Source organism: Zingiber officinale, chromosome 8A (genome assembly GCF_018446385.1).
Source record: "Zingiber officinale cultivar Zhangliang chromosome 8A, Zo_v1.1, whole genome shotgun sequence".
Taxonomy (NCBI): Eukaryota; Viridiplantae; Streptophyta; class Magnoliopsida; order Zingiberales; family Zingiberaceae; genus Zingiber; species Zingiber officinale.
In genome coordinates, this window is record NC_056000.1 from 59,857,311 (window position 1) to 59,878,186 (window position 20,876).

Consider the following 20,876-nt stretch of genomic DNA (forward strand, 5'->3'; position numbering starts at 1 on the left):
AGGGGTTCCCGATGATAATCCTCCGATACTCAAGTCAATTTCCGATGAGTAGAAAAATAGAAAACTGTAGCAAAAGCGTGTAGAAAATGAAGTTACGCAAACATCTGCCTGTACATAAGAACCCCTTTATAGTATCACTGTAATATTCGTGCATGTATCTCAAAGCGTAGACATGTTTTTCTATGCGTCCTAGGAAAAGACAAGTCAAAAAATGTCCCTGACACCCTTCCTTAAGCAGCAACTCTCTGATGTGACAATCTAGAAGCTTCTAAAGTACGATTTACCTAATGGACATGCTCTGTTGTTAGCCGCACAAACTCCCAAAAGGATACGACAAGATAGTTAGGAGGCTCACATGCGGCCGACTGGCCGCTGCTTGGCCAACTAATCTCAGCCTGGACATAATGAACAGAGTTATTGCCCTACTTTTCATTCGGCTCTATTGTTGTTGGAGGGTTGGCCTTTGTTCGACCGGACATGCCTCTCGCTTGGGGGTAGTGGTCTGGGCTATTAACCATAATTGCAAGCTTTCCTAGAGCGATCGTTCGAACACGATTTGGGTTGATAGGATGGTCACGCCCGGCCTGATAGACGATATTGTCGCTCGGCTTAATTGGTTTGCTTCATGGGCTTGGGGCTTTGACTGCTCTGACTTTGACCTCCACGCCCGCTGCTTTTTTTCTACTTTAATCCACTGATGGGCCCCCTTATCATCGCATTGTTGGTTGTTACTCGGAATATCGTACTGGTTCCCCTGTACAAAAATTTTGTACAAGTCCCGAACATTTCCTAACAATCTATTGTGTTCTTTAGAAATTAAATTTGGAATCACAAACAGAACTTAACATTATTGATTTCAAATTCAACTTATCTGTTCTTAGAGGTTTAGACTTGGATCGCAAACGATGCTTAACATTATTAATCCAAATCCACCCATGTTATAAAGTTAATTAAATATTTATTTCAAAGATCGGCTTCCAGGTTAAACATGGCGAGACACTAGGTCTTCTTAGGTATGAGATCATCCACCACTTCCTAGACAAAGTCTTTCAACGAAATTCAATATTTAATCTCCTTATAGTAACCCTAGGTTTAACCACTAAGAACAATCAAATCACAAGATTGAAAAATAAAAGAAACACATAATCGAAATATAAAATCAATTGCCTAGAATCGTTAGTCTCTTATGTTTGATATTTCAAAATCCATACAAAGAAAACTAGCATGATACGGAATAAGACAACTAGTTATATCTTTCTTTGTAGCTAAAGACCTCTTGATCTTCTATTGTATTCCTCACCTCCTCTTGGGCGTTGTGTGAGCAACGATCTACCAAGATAAATTCCACCGGGACCACTTCTTCTTCTCCAAGACTTCTTGAGCCATCAAGGGATGCCAAAATAGGAAATTTTCTTCTCTTCTTCTTCCTCTCCAAGCAACCAAGATGATGAAGCTTGAAGAACCGCCGGCCTCAAAGGAAGAAAACAAAAGAGAAGAGGATGGAAGAGATTCGGCCACCAAAGAATCAAGGCTTGTGTGTCGTCGGCGCTTAGAGGAACAATAAAGGTGTTGGCCACACAAGGAAGAGAGGTGAAAAACTAGGTTGTGTTATCTCATGAGGCGCTCTCTCCCTCTCTTTTATAATCCTTGATCTTGGCAAAAAAAGGAAAGTCTAATTAAATCTTCCTTTTCTTCTTCCTATGGTCGGCCATATCATGGACTCTAAAAAGGAAAAATGTTTACAACAAAAAATTAAAGCTTCCTTTTAAACCATGATATCTACAAAAAAGGAAAGTTTTAATCATAATTAAAACTTCCTTATTTGTGGCCTCCCTTTAAAAGAGGAAATTTTAATAACAATTAAAATATCTCTTTTTAAATTTCCTATTGTACATGGCAATAAAGGAAAGTTTTAAAAATTAATCTCTCTCTTTTAAAACATACAGACAACTACAAAAAAGAAAAAATTAATTAAAACTTCTCTTTTTAAATCATGGTTACATAAAAGGAAAGTTTTATCAAAAATTAAAATCTTTCTTTTAAACATTATAGACAACTACAAATAAGGAAAGATTTTAACAAAATTGAAATCTCTCTTTAATCTTTTGTAGATAACTATAAAAGGAAAGATTTTAACAAAAAATAAAATCTCCCTTTAATCCTATGTGGTCGGCCCCATGCTTGGACACCAAGCATGGTTTGGTCGGCCACTACTTGGGCTCCAAGCCTATGCTTGGTCGACCCCCTTGCTCCTAGTAGGGTTGTGTCCGGGGATAAGAAGTGGACTTAGTGGATACAAGGTTTTATAGAGGCTACAACATGGACCGAGAGGAGAAATTGGTTTTGGTCTCCCGATGAGCTTGAGCTTCCTGTGTTCACCCCGAACACTCAACTCAAGTTCATCAATAATAACTCATACCACTAAAGAGTTATTATTGAACTACCGCACCAATCCCAAATTACATTATGGGATCCTTCTTATTATGAGTGCATTAATCTCCCAGTGTTTAAGAAATAGAATGTCCACTAATTAAATGAGTTACTGACAACTCATTTAATTAATATCTAGCTCCAAGAGTAGTACCACTCAACTTCATTATCATGCCGGACTAGGTCCACCTACAGGGTTTACATGACAATCCTTATGAGCTCCTCAAGGGGACATCATCAACCTAGATTACTAGGACACAGTTTCATTATATAAGCAACAACACACCATATAAATAATATTATTTCCCAACTTATCGGGCCTATTGATTTAACCAGCTAAATCACACCCTTTGATAAATTAAAGAAATAAATATTAAATATATGTGCTTATTATTATATCATGATTAAGAGTACGCACTTCCATAATAACAGAGGTTTTTCTTTTATATAGGCAGTATAAAAAGGAACTACCTCAAATGGTCTTGCTCAATACACTCATAATGTATTAGCGTAATTTTATAGTCTAGATAAACTAATACCAAATTACACTACAACCACTCCAATAGTTTGTCCATTCCATTTTGGGTGTGAGCCACTATTTATAATTTATAAGGATCTGATAACATGATCTACTGTGTGTCTCCTCACACCATGTTATCTACAATATAAATTAAATGGACAACTACACTTAGCATAAATGTAGATATTTGACCAATGTGATTCTTATTTCTAAATAAATATTTATACAAAAACCTAGGCTTTTAGTATACATTCCAACACGCATAAGTGGCAAAGGGAGATTTTTATAAGCTGAATCGATCATTACTTTTACTATCCTAAGCTATCCAAGCCGAGCACCTTTCTATTTCAAATCCGAGTGGGTGTCGTTTACTTCGATAAAATGTCTTCCTCAAATAAACACTAAAAGGAGCATTACTTCTACATTTGTCTCCCCGTCCTGCCCGACATTCCAACCGACTGTCAAATAGAGTTGGTGAATTCTCCTCCGGTCAACTGGTATCAAAGCCGGTCGGACTACCTTCAAATAGTCGTGAGCTTGGCCGGTCAGAAATATCACATACACCAATTGTTATTGGAGGAGGTCCTATATGTGTTTGGGCTAAGTCATATCCGAACACGGCTGCCCATCTCCTTAGATATGTCATTTTTCTTCCCAGCATCTTTGAATTAACTGATTTCTCATCCTTTTTTGCAGCTCAAATCATGCTGAGGGCACGAATGAGCGGTAAGAGCAAGCTTGTCGACGTGGAGATCAATCCCAAAGGCCTCGCTGAGCTGAAGAGTCAGGGCCTGCTGCCAATCAAGCATTCGAAAGAGCCAACCGGTGAAGCAGGGTGGCGGCTAGCGACAGAGCGACCACCACTGGCGAATTACCCCCCCCCCCCCCCCCGAACGACAATCTATGGTGCTGATCTCAGTTCCTTCAGAGTCAGCCACTTCTGGTGAGTCGCCCATCCAACGCCGCAAGAGGCACTGGGCGGAGACTTCTTCTTGCTTGGTAACTTTAGCCCTACAACCCTCTGTTCCTTCAACTTCCCAACATCCATCCAAGCAGGGAAAAACTTCATCTTCAGCAGTCCCTGAGAGAGAGGCTGCCTGACCTACCCCTCCATCCTCTGATCGGATACCTTTGTTGTCCGTGCTACCGGGCGGGATGATATATGCATTGTCGGTTGCCTACTTGCCACCTCCGCCCACCAACCTGACCGACTAGGTATCCATAATTCGCTCCTCCCCCATGTCCAAGTCCAAGGGCCCGGTCACTTCAGAGCCATAAGACTCGAGCGGTCGATGAAGCATCAAGGTCATCCTTAACTTGCCAACTAATGAGTGGCATTACCTAGACGATATCGAGCTGCACTCCCCGTGGCACCAAATAACCATCCAAGGTCACAGATGTCAAGGATAGAGTGGCAACCATTCTGCCCGGGGAGCTTGCTGATGACTTTACTCAGAAATCCACTTAGGTGAATTTTAACTAAGCCTTTTCTCTGCATTCCCTGATCAGAATTAATCAGCTTTTCTGTCTTGCAGTTCTGACAGGACCAACAGCTAGCATTTTTGGAGCATGAAAACCAACAACTGCGAGCCCCGTCTGGCCAAGCATACACCTCACGGGCTCGGGTTAAGCAGCTCATTGTGGAGGTAGTCCAATTGAAGAAAGACTTAGAGCAGAGCTTCGAGCAACTGCTGGGCTCTGAAGGGGTGCTTAACGTGGAGAAGAACAAGAATAACGAGCAGGCCCTCCAACTCGATCGGCTAACCAAGCAAGCTCATAACTTTGAGTCGAAGATAAATTCTGCCAACGCCAAGAAACTCTGAGCCATCAAAGACTTTACCACAAAAACAAAGAGGCTCAAGTCTTAGCCCAAAATCTTAAAGAGACGGAAGCTGCTTTGGCGGCCGAGCAGGTTAGCCGAACAATAGAGTAGGTGATGAGCAAACTCCATCTTGGTGAGAAAGATGTTGAGCTTGCTACTCTTAAGGTTGAGTTGGAGACATCCAAGTCAGGGTTCGACAAGTTCAAAGAGGAGGAACCCAGCCGGTTGGAATCTTTCAGAGTAAATTACCTTCGCTTTGATGCTACAATGAGATGTTTACCTATCAGACTCTCTGCCTCTTCGATTATGGCATCGACGACACCCTCTACTAGCTGAAAGACGGTGGCTACCTCTCCCCCGATCTGCTGAGCAACATTATAAAGAGGGAGTAGATCACCGAGTCACTTCCGGGCGGCGTGCCCGATTACCTAAATTAGTTTCCTTTTCAATCTTCTCATTATCTTTTTGTACTTTCCACAAGTAGGTTGTAAAAATTTCTAAGTATCAATCAATGCATGCCCATTTGAACTTTAAAATTCTCTCTCTTCTACCATGTATACCTGCCCATGCAATATAGGGGATTAAGGTAGAGCACAGTTAAGCAGCACATGTGCCTTAAACATTTAGGTGTGAAAACTTCGCCCACTCATAACTAGTCTTATGACTCAAGAGTCATAAGATGTAAGAATTAAGTTCACTTATAACACTGCCGAGCGACTCATAAGTCTTTGACATTTCGGCATGAGAGCTTTGCTCGTTGATAACACAGCCGAGCGGCATGTGAGTCTGGGACACGCTCGGTCTGAACCCCATAGCTTATAATCTTGAGGCACGAGAGAAGGCACACTTATAACTTGCCCGAGCGGGTTGAGAGTCTTTGACACGTAGGCATGAGGGCTTCGCTCACTTATAACAAGGTCAAGCAGCTCGTGAGTCTTTAACACATTCAATCTGAACCCCATGGCTTATAATCTTGAGGCGCGAGAGTAGGCTCACTTATAACTCATTCGAGTGAGTTAAGAGTCTTTGATACTTGGGCTTGAGGGCTTTGCTCGCTTATAACACGACCAAGTGGTTTGTGAGTCTTTGACACGTCTGGTTTGAACCCCACGGCTTATACTCTTAAGGAGCAAGAGCAGACTCACTTATAACTCGCCCGAGCGGGTCATGAATCTTTAACACTTGGACGCGAGGGGTTTGCTCGCTTATAACACGGTCGAGCAGCTCGTGAGACTTTGACACTCCCGGTCTAAACCTCGCGGCTTATAATCTTGAGGCTCGAGAACATGCTCGCTTATAACTTGCTCGAGTTGGTCGAGAGTTTTTAACACTTAGGCGCAAGAGCTTTGCTCTCTTATAACACAATTGAGCGACTTGTGAGTCTTTGACATGCCCGGTCTGAACCCCACGACTTATAAGCTTGAGGCGTGAGAGCAAATTAGCTTATAACTTGCCCGAGCAAATCAAGAGTCTTTGACACTTAGGCGTGAGAGTTTTGCTCGCTTATAACACGATTGAGCGGTTCGTGAGTCTTTGACACTCCAGGTCTGAACCCCTCACCTTATAACCTTGAGGTGTAGGAGCAGCCTTGCTTATAACTCACCCGAGCGGGTTGAGAGTCTTTGACACTTAGGCATGAGGGCTTTGCTCGCTTATAACATGGTCAAGCGGCTCGTGAGTCTTTGACACTCCCAGTCTGAATCCCGTGGCTTATAATCTTGAGGTGCAAGAGCAGGCTCACTTATAACTTGCTCGAGTGGGTCGAGAGTCTTTGACACTTGGGCATGAGGGCTTCGCTCTCTTATAACATGGTCGAACGGCTCGTGAGTCTTTGACATGTCAAGTCTGAACCCGACAGCTTATAATCTTGAGGTGCGAGAGTAGGCTCACTTATAACTCGCCCGAGCGGGTTGAGAGTTTTTGACACTTGGGCGCGAGGGCTTTGCTAGTTTATAACATGACCGAGTGGCTTGTGAGACTTTTACATGCCTGGTCTGAACCCCACGACTTATAATCTTGAGTCACGAGAGCATGCTCGCTTATAACTCGATCGAGTATGTCGAGAATCTTTAACACTTAGGCGCGAGAGTTTCACTTGCTTATGATACGGTCGAGCAGCTCATGAGTCTTTGACACTTAGTGAATCTTTGTTTAAACTTTCTCGCATTCATATAATAAATGGTTTTACAATTTACATCAATTTTATTGCACACTTACTATCTCGCCCTATAGGGTTGTAGATGGTTTACGCTTTTATAGTTGATCAAGATTCCTTCCATCCTCGTCCTGCAGATAGTATGAGCTTCTGTATTATTTTATAGGGTCCTTCCCATGGCGCCTCCAGCATGGTTACATCATCGACCGACTTCACTTTTTTTCGGACTAAGTCGTCGACCTAGAACGACTTGAGAATAACCCATCTATTGTAGTTTTGTTTCATCCTTTGTCGGTACGCCATCAACCGGACGACAACTTTATCTTGAATTTCGTTTATCAGGTCAAGTTATATAAGTCATTGCTCAGGATTATCTTTGTCGTACAGTTGTCGTCGATCGGACTCTATACCAATCTCGACTGGCACCACTGCTTCTCCTCCATACACCAAATGGAATGGGGTTATGCCAGTGGCCTCCTGAGGAGTGGGATAAGACCATAATATGCTTGACGGCTTATCCACCCAGCTTCCTCCCATATGGTCGATCCAAACTCTGAGTCCTCTGAGAATCTCTTTGTTGATGACTTCTGCTTGGCCATTGCTCTAGGAGTAAGTCACTGAAGTAAAAGCATGTGTAATGTCATAACTGCGCACCCTCTCTGAGTATTTGCCCTTGAAACTGTCTTCCATTGTCAGAAACGAGTTCATGAGGGGCGTTGAACCAACAAATAATATTCTTCCATAAAAATTTGATAATCATCTGCTCAATTATCTTGACGAGCGGCTCAACCTAAACCCATTTAAAGAAGTAGTCTACCTCAACAAGTAGAAATTTCCTTTGTACGATCGCTATTGGGAACGACCCTACAATGTCCATGCCCCACTGGTCGAACGGGCAATAAACCACAAATGCCTTCAGCTTCTCAATGGAGTACGATATGCTCTGATATTTTTGACAAGATAAGCAGGTTGTTGTTGTTCGAGCGGCGTCGGCTTACAAAGTAGGCCAGAAATACCCTGCCAATAGGATTTTCCTTGCCAACGAGCGCTGCCCGAGTAGCTGCCACATGAACCTTGGTGAACTTCTTGTAAGATGTACTAGATGTCTTCCGACCGGATGCACTTCAAGAATAGTCTTGAGAAGGCTTTTTTGTACAAGTGATCTCTGATTAAGGTAAACCATCCGACTTTCTTCCTTATTAACTGAGCCTGCTCCCGGTCGGCCAGAGTATTGCTTGACCCGAGGAACTTGATTAAAGGTGTCCTCCAATCATTCGATGTCTCTCCTTCAGCTAGCCTCTCGATATGAGCCACCAACATTACCTGCTTGACCGGCTTGTCTAGCAATATGGGGGTTAAGGAACTTGTTAATTTTGCCAGCTCATCTGCATATTGATTCTCTGCTCGGGAGATTTTGTGGACGGTTACCTCTTAAAATCTGGCCTTCAATCTTTCAAACACCTCAATAAATAGCCTTAGCTGGCTATTGTTTATTTCAAAAGTCTCTGACAGGTGCTAGGTTGCTAATTGAGAATCCGAGTGGATAAGAACTCAGATGGTTCCCACGTGCCTGGCTGCTTGCAGGCCAGCGATCAACACTTCATACTCTGCCTTATTGTTTGTAGCTCAGTAGTCTAGCCAAACAAACAATTGCATCCGATCATTTTGTAGGGATATCAAGAGGATGCCTACTCTATTCCCTACCGGGTGGATGATCTATCCACGTAGATCCTCCAGGTAGCCTCTGGCTCAGCGTTATGCACCTCCGTCATGAAATCGGTTAAGGCTTGTGCCTTGATCGTCGATTTGAGCTGATATTGTATGTCAAACTTGCTCAGCTCTGTGGTCCACTTGTTTAGCCGACCGAATACTTCGGGATTGAGAAGAACTTCCCTAGAGCGCTATTTGTTAACACAATTATTGGATGTGACAAAAAGTATGGGTGTAACCTCTGAGTGGCGAGAATCGACCCATATGCTAATTTCTCAAGATAGGTGTAGCGGCATTCGACATCTTTCAATATATGGCTCATAAAGTACACCAACTGTTGTTCAGTGTCATTCTGCCACACCAACGCCAAGCCGATCACCCGCTCTATGGATGACAAGTACACCCAGAGAGGCTCGCCGGTGATGGGCTTTGCTAGTATATGTAAAGAGATTAAATAACTCTTGAACTCCTCCAGCACTTTGTCGCACTCGGTGTCCCATTGAAATTTTGTAGCTCAGCGTAGAACCTTGAAGAAGGGATGACTCTGATCAGATGACTTGGATATGAAGTTTGACAGTGTTGTGATCTGTCCAGTCAGCTGCTGAGCCTCTTTGAGGTTGCGGGGAGGGGGCATGTCTTGGAGCGCCTTCACTTTGCTTGGGTTTGCCTCGATCCCCTGCTCGGTCACGATATAACCAAGGAAACACCTGCTCCTTGCTTTGAATTGGCACTTGTTGAATTGAGCTTGACTCCATACCTCCTCAACATTGGGTAGGTCTCCTCGATATCTGCACAGAGATTAGTGATTCGAGGGGATTTTATCAAAATGTCATCGACGTACACCTCCATGTTCCGGTCGATCTGCCCTTGGAACACTTTATTCATCAGCCTCTGGTAGGTGGCTCTCGTGTTCTTCAATCCGAACAATATCACATTGTAACAAAAGGTCCCATCGACCGTGATAAAACTGACCTTCTCTTGACCTTCTCTGGCGAGCGGGATTTGGTGGTAGCGAACCAGACATTTATTTCCCAACTTCAAGACCAACACCACATTAGCTAGCCAGTTCAGAAATTGTACTTTGTGTATGTGGCTGGCCTCCAGGATCTTTTCTACTTTTGCTTGGATTATCTGGTTTTGCTCTAAGCTGAAGTCTCTTTTCTTTTGTTGCATCGGCCTTGCATCCGGTAGGACATGCAGCTCATGCTGTGCGATGGTTGGTGAGATACCGGGGAGTTCGTTCGTTGCCCATGCGAACACATTGCGGTTAGATTGAGGAAGTCGATACAGATCCGCCATTTATTTCTTGGCTTGGAGACCAACACCACATTAGCTAGCCATTTCGAAAATTGTACTTCCCCTATGTGACCGGTCTCTAGCATCTTTTCTACTTCCACTCGGATTATCTGATTTTGCTCTGAATTGAAGTTTCTTTTGTTTCACCGGCTTTGCATCAAGCCGGGCATGTAGCTCATGCTGGGCGATGGTTGGTGAGATACCAGGGAGCTCGTACATTGGCCATGCGAATACATCATGATTTTGCCTTAAACAAGCAATAAGCTTTGCCTTCTATTCCACACCCAGGTCGACCGTGATGAAGGTTGTGGCTTCCGACCAATTGGGATGCACTTGGACTTCTTCTTTTTCATCGTAGACCAGCGCGGGGGTTCTTCCAGAATAACATTCATCTCCAGCGCAAGAGCTTTTCGAGCGGCGCGTGACTTAGCCTTAACCATCTCCACATAATACCGTCGAGCTACCAGTTGATGCCCCTTGACTTCGCCGACCAAGTTATTCATGGAAAATTTTATCTTTTGACAGAATGTGAACACAACCACTCGGAACTCATTTAGTGCTAGTCGGCCCAGTATGACATTATATGCGGACGGGGTGCCCACCATAATGAAGTTCGTTGTCCTTATCCTCTTGAGCAGCTCCTCTCTGAGGGATATGACCAGCCAGGCCTGGTTGATCGGTAATATTTCAGTTCCAATGAACTTGTATAAGGGCATTGTCATAAATTGCAATTCGCTATGGTTGATTTGAAGTTGATCAAAAGCTTTCTTGAAAATGATATTCACCAAACTACTTATTTCTACAAAAGTACGACGAATATTGTAATTAGCGATTACCAGTTTAATGATTAGGGCATCATTGTGAAGGACCTCCACTCCCTCTAAATCTTGAGGATCGAAATTGATCTCTGATCCTTCTGTTGTTGCTTTACTGCACCTGACAATGTGGATTTTCAAACGTCGAGCATGTGACTTTCGGACTCGGTTAGAGTCGCCATAAGTCGGGCCTCCTGCGATCATACCCATATTACCCTGAGTAGCGTTGTTGTGGTTCTCCTCTTTCTGAGCTAACGGTCGTTACCGCTTAGCTGAAGCCTGGACGGGCCTCTCATAATCCCTACGTTGAGTCGACTACTGGTGTTCTTTAGCTGTTGACCTTCTCTTTATTGGAACCCAAGGTTCTTTTGGTGTGATCAACAAGTTAAGTTATGTCCTGTGTGTTTCTAACCTTGTGTCTAAGTGCGCAGGAGCTTAGTAGCACAGGTAGTCGAGCGGAAAATGCAGCTAGTGAGAAGGATGGCACGTGATGCGTCCGAGGGACGAGGTGCTGAGGAAGAGTACACCGACGGACGAGAAGGAAGCGTGCGGTGGTTCCGAGGGACGAGAAGCCGGAGCGAAAGACTGCTCGAGGAGCAAGAGACGCAGCTAGCAAGAAGGTCAGTACGGGATGCGACTGAGGGACGAAGACTGCGGATGAGTATGCTAGCGGATGAGAAGAAACCACGCGGCGATTTCGAGGGACGAGAAGCTGGAGTGGAAGCCTGCTCAAGAAGACCGAAAGTTGAGTTCGAGTGAATCCTATTCCGGATAGCAGAGATCACCCAAGCGAGCGGAAGACTCGGTCTGAGGCGAACAGAGCCGGAGTAGAAGATCCGGGCTGTAAAAAGTCAACGAGGTTGTCTTTCTCGCCCGGGGCGCCCGGAACAGTCTGGGGCGTCCGGACTGTACCGGGGCGCCCGAAAGTCAATGTTTGACCAGATCGAGATTTGACTCGATCTGAATGTTGGAGATAAAGTTTTATCCCTCAAGGGTGCCCCGAACCCTTCGGGGCGCCCCGACCAAAGTTATAAATATAGCTTTGATCCAGAAGCTTTTCAACGAACTCAAGAATTGTAATTCCAACGCTTGTGTGCTTTAAGTTTTGAGTTGAGATTCTGTTTCTGTGCTTAAACGCTGTAAAAGGCTTCTCCGCCTGAAGGAGATATTCTAGTGCGCTTCATCTTCCTTGGATTAACAACCTCTCCGGTTGTAACCAAGTAAACCTCGTGTCTCTTACTTTTAGTTTATTTGTTTAATTTATTTATACAAGTGTTTTGTTGAGAGTTTGAGAAGGGTTGGTTTTTGTTTTTGTATTTGCAGGCTATCCAACCCCCCTTCAAGCCGACCGCCAACGCTCCAACAAGTGGTATCAGAGCCAAGGCGCTTCAGGAGGACTAACCTTCGAACGAAGCAACGAAACTATGGTCGGAGCTAGCATCTACCCACCAGCATTCGAGGGGGAGTTTGCTTTTTGGAAGCAACAAATGGAGGTATATCTAAACACAGATTTCGGTATTTCTTTAATAATGAAATTTGGTAATGAAACACCAAAGACAACGAATGGAGAAGAAATCAAGAAATATCTCTGGACCGAGAAGCAACGTGAGGAGAGTATGGCAAACGCTCGGGCAGAATTTCACCTGCTAAGCATAATACCAAATGAAGATCTCGACAGAGTCGGAGAATACAAAAGCGTAAAAAAACTTTGGGAAAAGTTCTTGAAGATCTACGAAGTACAAACTGAAGTCGAATCCAACTACTCAATGGACACCAAGTCATCATCAGAACAATCCAAGAATGAGGAAACTGCCGAGACAGCCAAACTCCATCCCGAAGTTATAGAAAGCTCATCCCAGATGGGCATCGATGAAGGGGGAGAGAGTTCGGAAGAAAGCAACTCGACAGAGGGAGAATCAGCTGCTGACAAGGTAAGTCAGGTATGGTTTCTACCTTCTGAAAAATTAGTTAAATCAATCGAAAAGTCGCCAAAAGAATTTTGCGAATTAGAAATTGAATCATCGAAAGAGTGTTTCGGATTAGAAAATCTTCTGTCAAATAAATTTTGTAAATTACAAAATATTTTGTCGAATGAATTTTGTAAATTAGAAATACTGTCGAAAAACTTTATCATGTTAGAATTTCTATTATCGAAATATTTTTGTGAATTAGAAATTCAAAATATAACAAAAAATATTAAGTCAAAAGAAATAGTTTGTCAATTAAAGAATATCGATAAACTAATTAACATGATATAATTTTTTACATGTTTAATATTTGTTCCTTTAAATCTGAAAAAGTGTTATTTAAGAAGTTATGATAAATTAAAATGGAAATTTAAAACTTTCTGATAAAAGCATTAGAATTAAAAAAAATTAAAATAATAAAATAAAATAAATGCATAGATTTTTTTTTTATTTTTCTAAATGTTCTCAAAATTTTTTTAAAATTTTCTTGCATAAAGTTTTCGGCTTAGAAAGTTCTTAATTCTTGATGATGAAAACTTAGAAATAAAGTTATTTTCGACTTAGAAATTTTTCTTGACTTACAAATATTTTCCAGAAAATCATTGAAATATATTTTTATAATTTTTCTAAGTGTCAACCCTTAGATTTTTCTTGCAACCCCAATTTTTTATGTGGTCAAAGGGGGAGAAGAAAAAGTATAAGTCTAGGGGGAGGTAGAAATTAAAAAATTTTGAAATTTAATTTTTCTATCTTGTTGCACGTTATTGCAATATAAATTGTTTATTTTTATGTCTACTTTAACCCTAGCTTAACTCGGGTTGATGACATCAAAAAGGAGGAGATTGTTGGAACCCCAAGGTTGTTTTGGTGTGACCAACAAGTTAAGTTAGGTCCTGTGCTAACCTTGTGTCTAAGTGTGCAGGAGCTTAGGAGCACAGTTAGTCTAGCGGAAGACATAGCTAGCGAGAAGGACGGCACGCGGTGCGTCCGAGGCACGAGGCGCTGCAAAAGAGTACATCGACAGACGAGAAGGAAGCGTGCGGTGGTTCTGAGGGACGAGAAGCTGGAGCAGAAGACTGCTCGAGGAGCAAGAGACGCAGCTAGCAAGAAGGTCAGCACGGGGTGCGACCGAGGGACAAAGACTGCGGATGAGTACGCTGGCGGACGAAAAGGAACCACACGGCAATTCCGAGGGACGAGAAGCCGGAGCGGAAGCCTGCTCGAGAAGACCGGAAGTTGGGTTTGGGTGAGCCCTATTTCGGATAGCAAGGATCACCCAAGCGAGCGGAAGATTCGTTCTGAGGTGAACGGAGCCGGAGCAGAAGACCCGGGCTGAAAAAAGTCAATGAGGTTGACTTTCTCGCCCGGGGCGCCCGGGGCGCCCGGACCGTACTAGGGCGCTCGGAACGTACCAGGGTGCCCGGAAGTCGATATTTGACCAAATCGAGATTTAACTTGATCTGAACGTTGGGGATAAAGTTTTATCCCCTAGGGCTCCCGGAACCCTTCGGGGCGTCCCAACCAAAGCTATAAATATAGCTTTGGTCCAGAAGCTTTTTAACGAACTCAAGAATTGTAATTCCAACGCTTGTGTGCTTTAAGTTTAGAGTTGAGCTTCTGTTTCTGTGCTTAAACGTTGTAAGAGGCTTCTCCGCTTGAAAGAGATATTCTAGTGCGCTTCATCTTCCTTGGATTAACAACTTCCCCGGTTGTAACCAAGTAAACCTCGTGTATCTTACTTTTAATTTATTTGTTTAATTTATTTATGCAAGTGTTTTGTTGAGAGTTCGAGAAGGGTTGGTTTTTGCTTTTGTGTTTGCAGGCTATCTAACCCCCCTTCAAGCTGACCGCCAACAATCCAACACTCTTTCCACGCCGCCCTCCTGATCGACATTGATGGTGTCATCAGGAGAGGGAGATCGGCGGCGGGATCTTGGTGAAACCGCTCGGCGGGACTTTGTTTAAGACTGTAACAATCTCTGGTGTTGTATGTTGTTACCCGATGATAAGACCAAAAAAGCGGCGTCCATAATCGACCTTCAGGGAACCTTGTCCACTCAGCTTCCACATGCTGGACCGCATGTGTTTGGGGCTCAGGCTATGGCTAGGCTGCTCGCACTCGGGACCCCTTTGGCGATTGATACATATGGACTGTTCGACGCTCTGTGACGGTGACTGACCCGGGGATCACTTCCCTCCTTCGAGCTGCCTGGGCTTCCTCCACTTAAAGTACTCGGTAGCCAGCCCAAGCAAGTGGTCAAAGTCTTATGGGGGCCTTTGGATAAGCGAGCAAAAGAACTCGCCTTCTACAAGCTAAGTCCTTGGGAAAAAGAACTTACTAGGATTTCTGGAGTGACTAATGGGACTTCCATAGCCACTTGGTTAAATTTCTTGATGTAGGCTTGCAATGCATCCTTGGGCCCCTGCTTAACTACGAACAAGTTGATATTTGTCTCCTGATGGCGGCGATTGCTTACAAAGTGTTGCAGGAACGCTGCTTAAAAGTCTTTGAAGCTGCGAATAGATCCGATCGACAATCGCCTGAATCACCACTATAATAATCCGGAGAGCGTGGTGAGGAACACTCGGCATTTTACTCCGTTGGTGTACTAATGGAGCATGTATTGGATGCTACTCGAAATTTCATTCTATTTCCCCTGTACAAAAATTTTTACAAGCACAGAATTTTTTCTAGCAACTCATGTGCTTTTCAGAAGTTAAACTTAGATTGCAAACGAAACTTAACATTATTAACCCAAGTTCAACTCATGTGATCTTCAGAAGTTAAACTTGGATTGCAAACAAAACATAACATTATTAATCCAAGTTCAACTCATGTGTTCTTCAGAAGTTAAACCATATTACAGAAGTTGATTAAATATCTATTTCAAGGATTGGCTTTCAGGTCGTTGGCGAGGCACTCGGCCTTCTTGGTTATGGGATCATCCACCACTTCCTAGACAAAGCCTTTCAAAGAAATTGAATATTTAAACTCCTCACAGTAAACCCTAGGTTTAACTAAAGAGACCTCAATCGAAGCACAAGATCGAAACACAAAATTGAAGCACAAAATCGAAACATAAAATCGCTATCCTCTTGTGTTGGTATTTCAGGATCCATACAAAGAAAAACTAAACTAGTATGCAGCGAAATAAATAACTAGTTATACCTTTTTTTGTAACCTAAAGACCTCTTAATCTTCTGCTGTATTCCTCTCCTCCTCTTCGACGTCATGTGGGTGACGATCTACCAAGACAAAGACACCCGACCTTCTCCTTCTTTTCCAAGCTTTCGACCACCAAAGAATACAAAGTGAAGAGACCTCCTCCTTCTTATTCTTCTCCTCCTCCAAGCAACCGACCACAAGGTGAAGGTCCTTCTCCAAGTATCGCCGACCCTTATGAAGAGAAAAGGGAAAAGAGGGAAGAATCGGCCACAAAAAATTAGAAGATGAGCCTTAGGTTGTGTTTTTAGAGAGCATCCCCTCCTCCTCTTTTATAATTTTTGCTAGCGGCTAATAAGGAAAGTTTTTAATAAAATTTCCTTTTATTTGCTATGGTAGATGGTTACAAAAAAGGAAAGATTTTAATAAAATTAAAATCTCTCTTTTAAACCATTGTAAATAGTTATAAAAGAAAAGATTATAACAAAATTTTGTTTTAAACAAAATCTTCCTTTTATTCCTATAAAAGGAAAGATTTTAACAAAATTAAAATATCTCTTTTAACCATTGTAGATAACTACAAAAAAGGAAAGATTTTAACAAAATTAAAATCTTTCTTTTAATCCATTGTAGAAAGCTATAAAAGGAAAGATTTTAACAAAAAAAAATTTTCAACAAAACTTCCTTTTCTCTTCTTGTATGGTCGGCCCCATGCTTGGGCACTAAACATGGCTTGGCCGGCCCACATCTTGGGCATCAAGAGGGCTTGGCCGGCCCCTTGCTTGGGCACCAAGCAAGGATGTGGTCGGCCCCTCATTTGGATAAGAAGCAAAATCAAAATGGGTGAACGCGAGGCTTTATAGAGGCTACAGCAGGTACCAAGAGGAGGAATTGGTTTTGACCTCCTGATGAGCTTGAGCTTCCTGTGTTTGCCCTGAACACTCAACTCAAGTTCATCAATAATAACTCATACCACTAAAAAGTTATTATTGAACTACCGCACAAATCCCATATTATATTATGGGCTCCTTCTTATCATGAGTGCATTAATCTCCCTGTGTTTAGGATATCGAATGTCCATTAATTAAATGAGTTATTGACAACTCACTTAATTAATATCTAGCTCCAAGAGTAGTACCACTCAACTTCATTGTCATGACGGACTAAGTCCACCTGCAGGATTTACATGACAATCCTTATGAGCTCCTCAAGGGGGCATCATCAACCTGGATAACTAGGACACAGTTTCCTTCTATAATCAACAACACACCATATAAATAATATTATTTCCCAATTTATCAGGTCTATTGATTTAACGAATAAATCTCATCCATTAATAAATTAAAGAAATAAATACTAAGTATATGTGCTTATTATTATATCGGGTTTAAAAGTACGGACATCCATAATAACAGAGGTTATGTTCTTTTATGCGGTTAGTATAAAAAGAAACAACCTTAAATGGTCCTGCTCAATACACACATAGTGTACTAGTGTAATTTTATAGTCAAGATAAACTAATACCAAATTACACTACAATCATTCCAATGGTTTGTCCCAATCCATCTTGGTCGTGAGCTACTATTTATAATTTATAAGGAACTGATAACATGATCTTCTGTGTGACACCACACATCATGTTATCTACAATATAAATTAAATGGACAACTGCATTTAACTAAATGCAGACATTTGACCAATGTGATTCTCATTTCAAAATAAATGTTCATACAAAAAGCTAGGCTTTTAGTATACATCCTAATAGCATGACCATATTGTCAAATTTGATTAGATAGTCCTCAGGGTCGGTCACCCCCATATACTCTCCGATCGTCAACGATGCATAGTGTCACAGTAGTTGATCATCCAAGATCTCCTAAAAGAACTGGCTATTTATCTGTTCAGGGGAATCATTGAGCCTAAGTGCTTTGCCCTTTCGCTCATCCCAAACAGCTGAGTCATTCGAGAAGGATCCTTGTGCCCTCTCCGCTCAACCTTGTTCCTCTAAAGTGGTGCAGAACAACACTCAGATATAAGGGATCGACGCATTCGGTGCATCTCCGAATGTGTCGGTCGGCTTGTCATTTGGCTTGCGAGAAGCGAAATTTTTTGCTCAACCTCTATGATCTGCTTGTTGTCCTATCGCTGACACCGCAGGCTTGTTCGCTCGAAGATTGGCTGCTGTCTATTGCTGCTCCAACATCTTTACAGATCACGCTTGTATCAGCATTTCAAATTCTTCTAGTGTTAATGTCACTGTGGTGAGTTGTCCAATGTCTTCCATCTTCACATTTCAGCCACCGGTAGTTTGTCCACAAATGCCGCCAAATATGATCTTGTCTGAAAATAGAGATGATGGTAAGCTAGGAATGTGGCTGGAAAGTTGATGAGGCGAGGACTCCGCGTAGACCTGCAACACAGGAGGCATTAGTGTCAGACCAAGAAAGGGTTCCCGACAATGACCCTCCGATGTTCAAGTCAGTTTCTGGTGAGTAGAAAAATGGGGAACTGTAGCAAAAGCATGTAGAAAACGAAGTTGCGCATACCTCCACCTATAGATGGGAACTCCTTTTATAGTGTCACTATAATGTTCGTGCAAACATCTCAAAGCATAGACACATTTTCCTAGGAGTTCTACAAAAAGACAAGTTAAAAAGTGTTTCTGACATCATTCCTTAATCAATCATGTAACTCTTTGATGTAACAGTCTAGAAACTTCTAAAGTACAGTTTACCTGTTGGACATACTCTGCTGTCAGGGGCACAAACTCTCAAAAGGATATGACAAGATAGCTAGTGGGCCTACACACAGTCGACCAGTCGCTGCTCGGCCAAGTAGTCCCAGCCTGGACGTAATGAATAGAGCTATTGTCCTGCTTTCCATTCGGCCATATTGTTATCGAAGGGTTTCCCTTTGTCCGACCAGACATGCCTCCTGCTCGGGGGTAGTGGTTTGGATGAGTTATTACTTGGCTATTAGCCTTAATCGTGGACTTTTCCAGAGTAGTCATTCGGATACCATTTGGGTCGATCGGATGGTCATACTTGGCCGAACAAATGATATTGTCGCTTGGCTTAATTGGTTTGCTTCATAGACCTAGGCTTTTGACTGATCTGATTTTAACTTCCACGTTCATTATTTTTCTTCTAATTTGACCCACTGATTGGGCCCTCCTCATCATTGCATCAGTGGCAAAGGGAGATTTTTATAGGCCGAATCGATGACCTCATAAAAGTAAGAAATAAGAGACATGACGAGGTCTTGTACAACAAGAATTTGAATTTAACGTGTTTGAACTGCTCTACGCTTTTCGGATTTATTTAGATGGTTAAAGGAAAATTTCCATGGACAACGTGCTCAGAGTCGTAAGTTGTGGTGAGAAAAAATAGAAAATTATTTAACGGGTATATTCAGATACCTTGGGCACGCAATGATATATAAATTATAAATTTTTAAAAATATATCAGAAATGATTATATATATATATATATATATATATAAGAGTTATTATAAAGTATAGTTTTTTGAATATATATATAGTTGGGGACCAAATGCCCATGATTGTATGGACTCAGAATGCCTGGAGTGAATTCAGGCACCTAGAGTCCCGAGTGTGCAATAGTTTTTTTCTTGGTATTATATATGAAGGATTGAAGAATGCGATAGAGGGGGATGAATATCGCTCATCAAAAAACTCTTTCTTTTCGTATCGTAAAACCAATCAAAGTAAGCAATGGAAAATAGAAGACTTTTTTGGTTACTTAGTTCGGAGTCTATGTCGACTCCTACTTCAAGACCCGCAATCTTTGATCGCACCGTTGGACAATCCACTAAAATTCTTATTTTTGAAATCCTTCTTAGAGAAGTAATTCGTACAGATGCAAAGTATAAGATAGTAACAACCTACTATCTTATTTTAATTCAAGTATAATGCAAGCTAAATAATATTTATACCGAACAAGGAATGTCGATGAAGTTTGTCGACGCTATGCTGGAGTAGTAGCTTACTTGAAGGTGCGTTGCAAAACAGTAGCATGAACAAAGTCTTTGCACAGAGGTGAATTGAAAACTGATTGCTTGCCTTAGATCTCGAGCTCCTTTTTATAAGAATTGTCACTGTTCAGTCGACCGATTCTTGGGTTCGGTCGATTGAACCCTCTCCCTTCCTTCTTCATTGAGATATGATCTTTGAGAATTAATGATGTTTAATGGTTTGATCGACCAATCATCTTGTTTGGTCAATTGAACGGTGCACTTTCCCTATTTGTGGAGATTCTTCATTAATGATCTTTAATGTGATGATCGTTCAGTCGACCAATACCTTCGGTCGATCGATCAGGCTGGCTTCCATCTTTGCTTCTAATCGATCTGATCTCTGCCACATCATCATGGCTTGGTTGACCAATCCTCTGGTTCGGCCGACCAATCAAGTTTTGATCAGATTGTGCTATGTTTTAGTCTAAACTAGTCTCTGGTCTGAGTTAGCCTTGTTCAGTCGATCGATCAAGTCGTTCCCTATAAAACAGAGTTAAACAATATTTTCCTGCAAAATAAAGGTTAGCACAGTAATATAGTAAGATGCATGAGTAGTAATAGATAGTAACATTGTCTTGATCTCAATTTGGAAACCTTCTCAGTTTCTTCAGCTGGATCAGTGACCTAGGATTTATTCCTTCCCGAAACACAACCTCATTGTTGCTCCTCCAGTTACTTACCTCGACCTACTTGTCAAACCTTGGTCCTCCAGACTTGTTCAGACTTTGCTGCTTAGAATCGGATGACCCACCAGGACTTTCCCTCGATCTTTGATCCTCCAAACCTATCGAGCTTCCCTGCCAAGTGTCGGGTCCTCTCAACCCACTTGGTCTTTTCGCCTGACTTCCACAATCTACTAAGTCTTTCCTACCTAGTTACGACTAGGGCTTTCCCGGTTAAGTAAATAACCTACACACTCAGTCAACTTGTTAGATCACAACAAGACTTAACTTGAATCTTCGA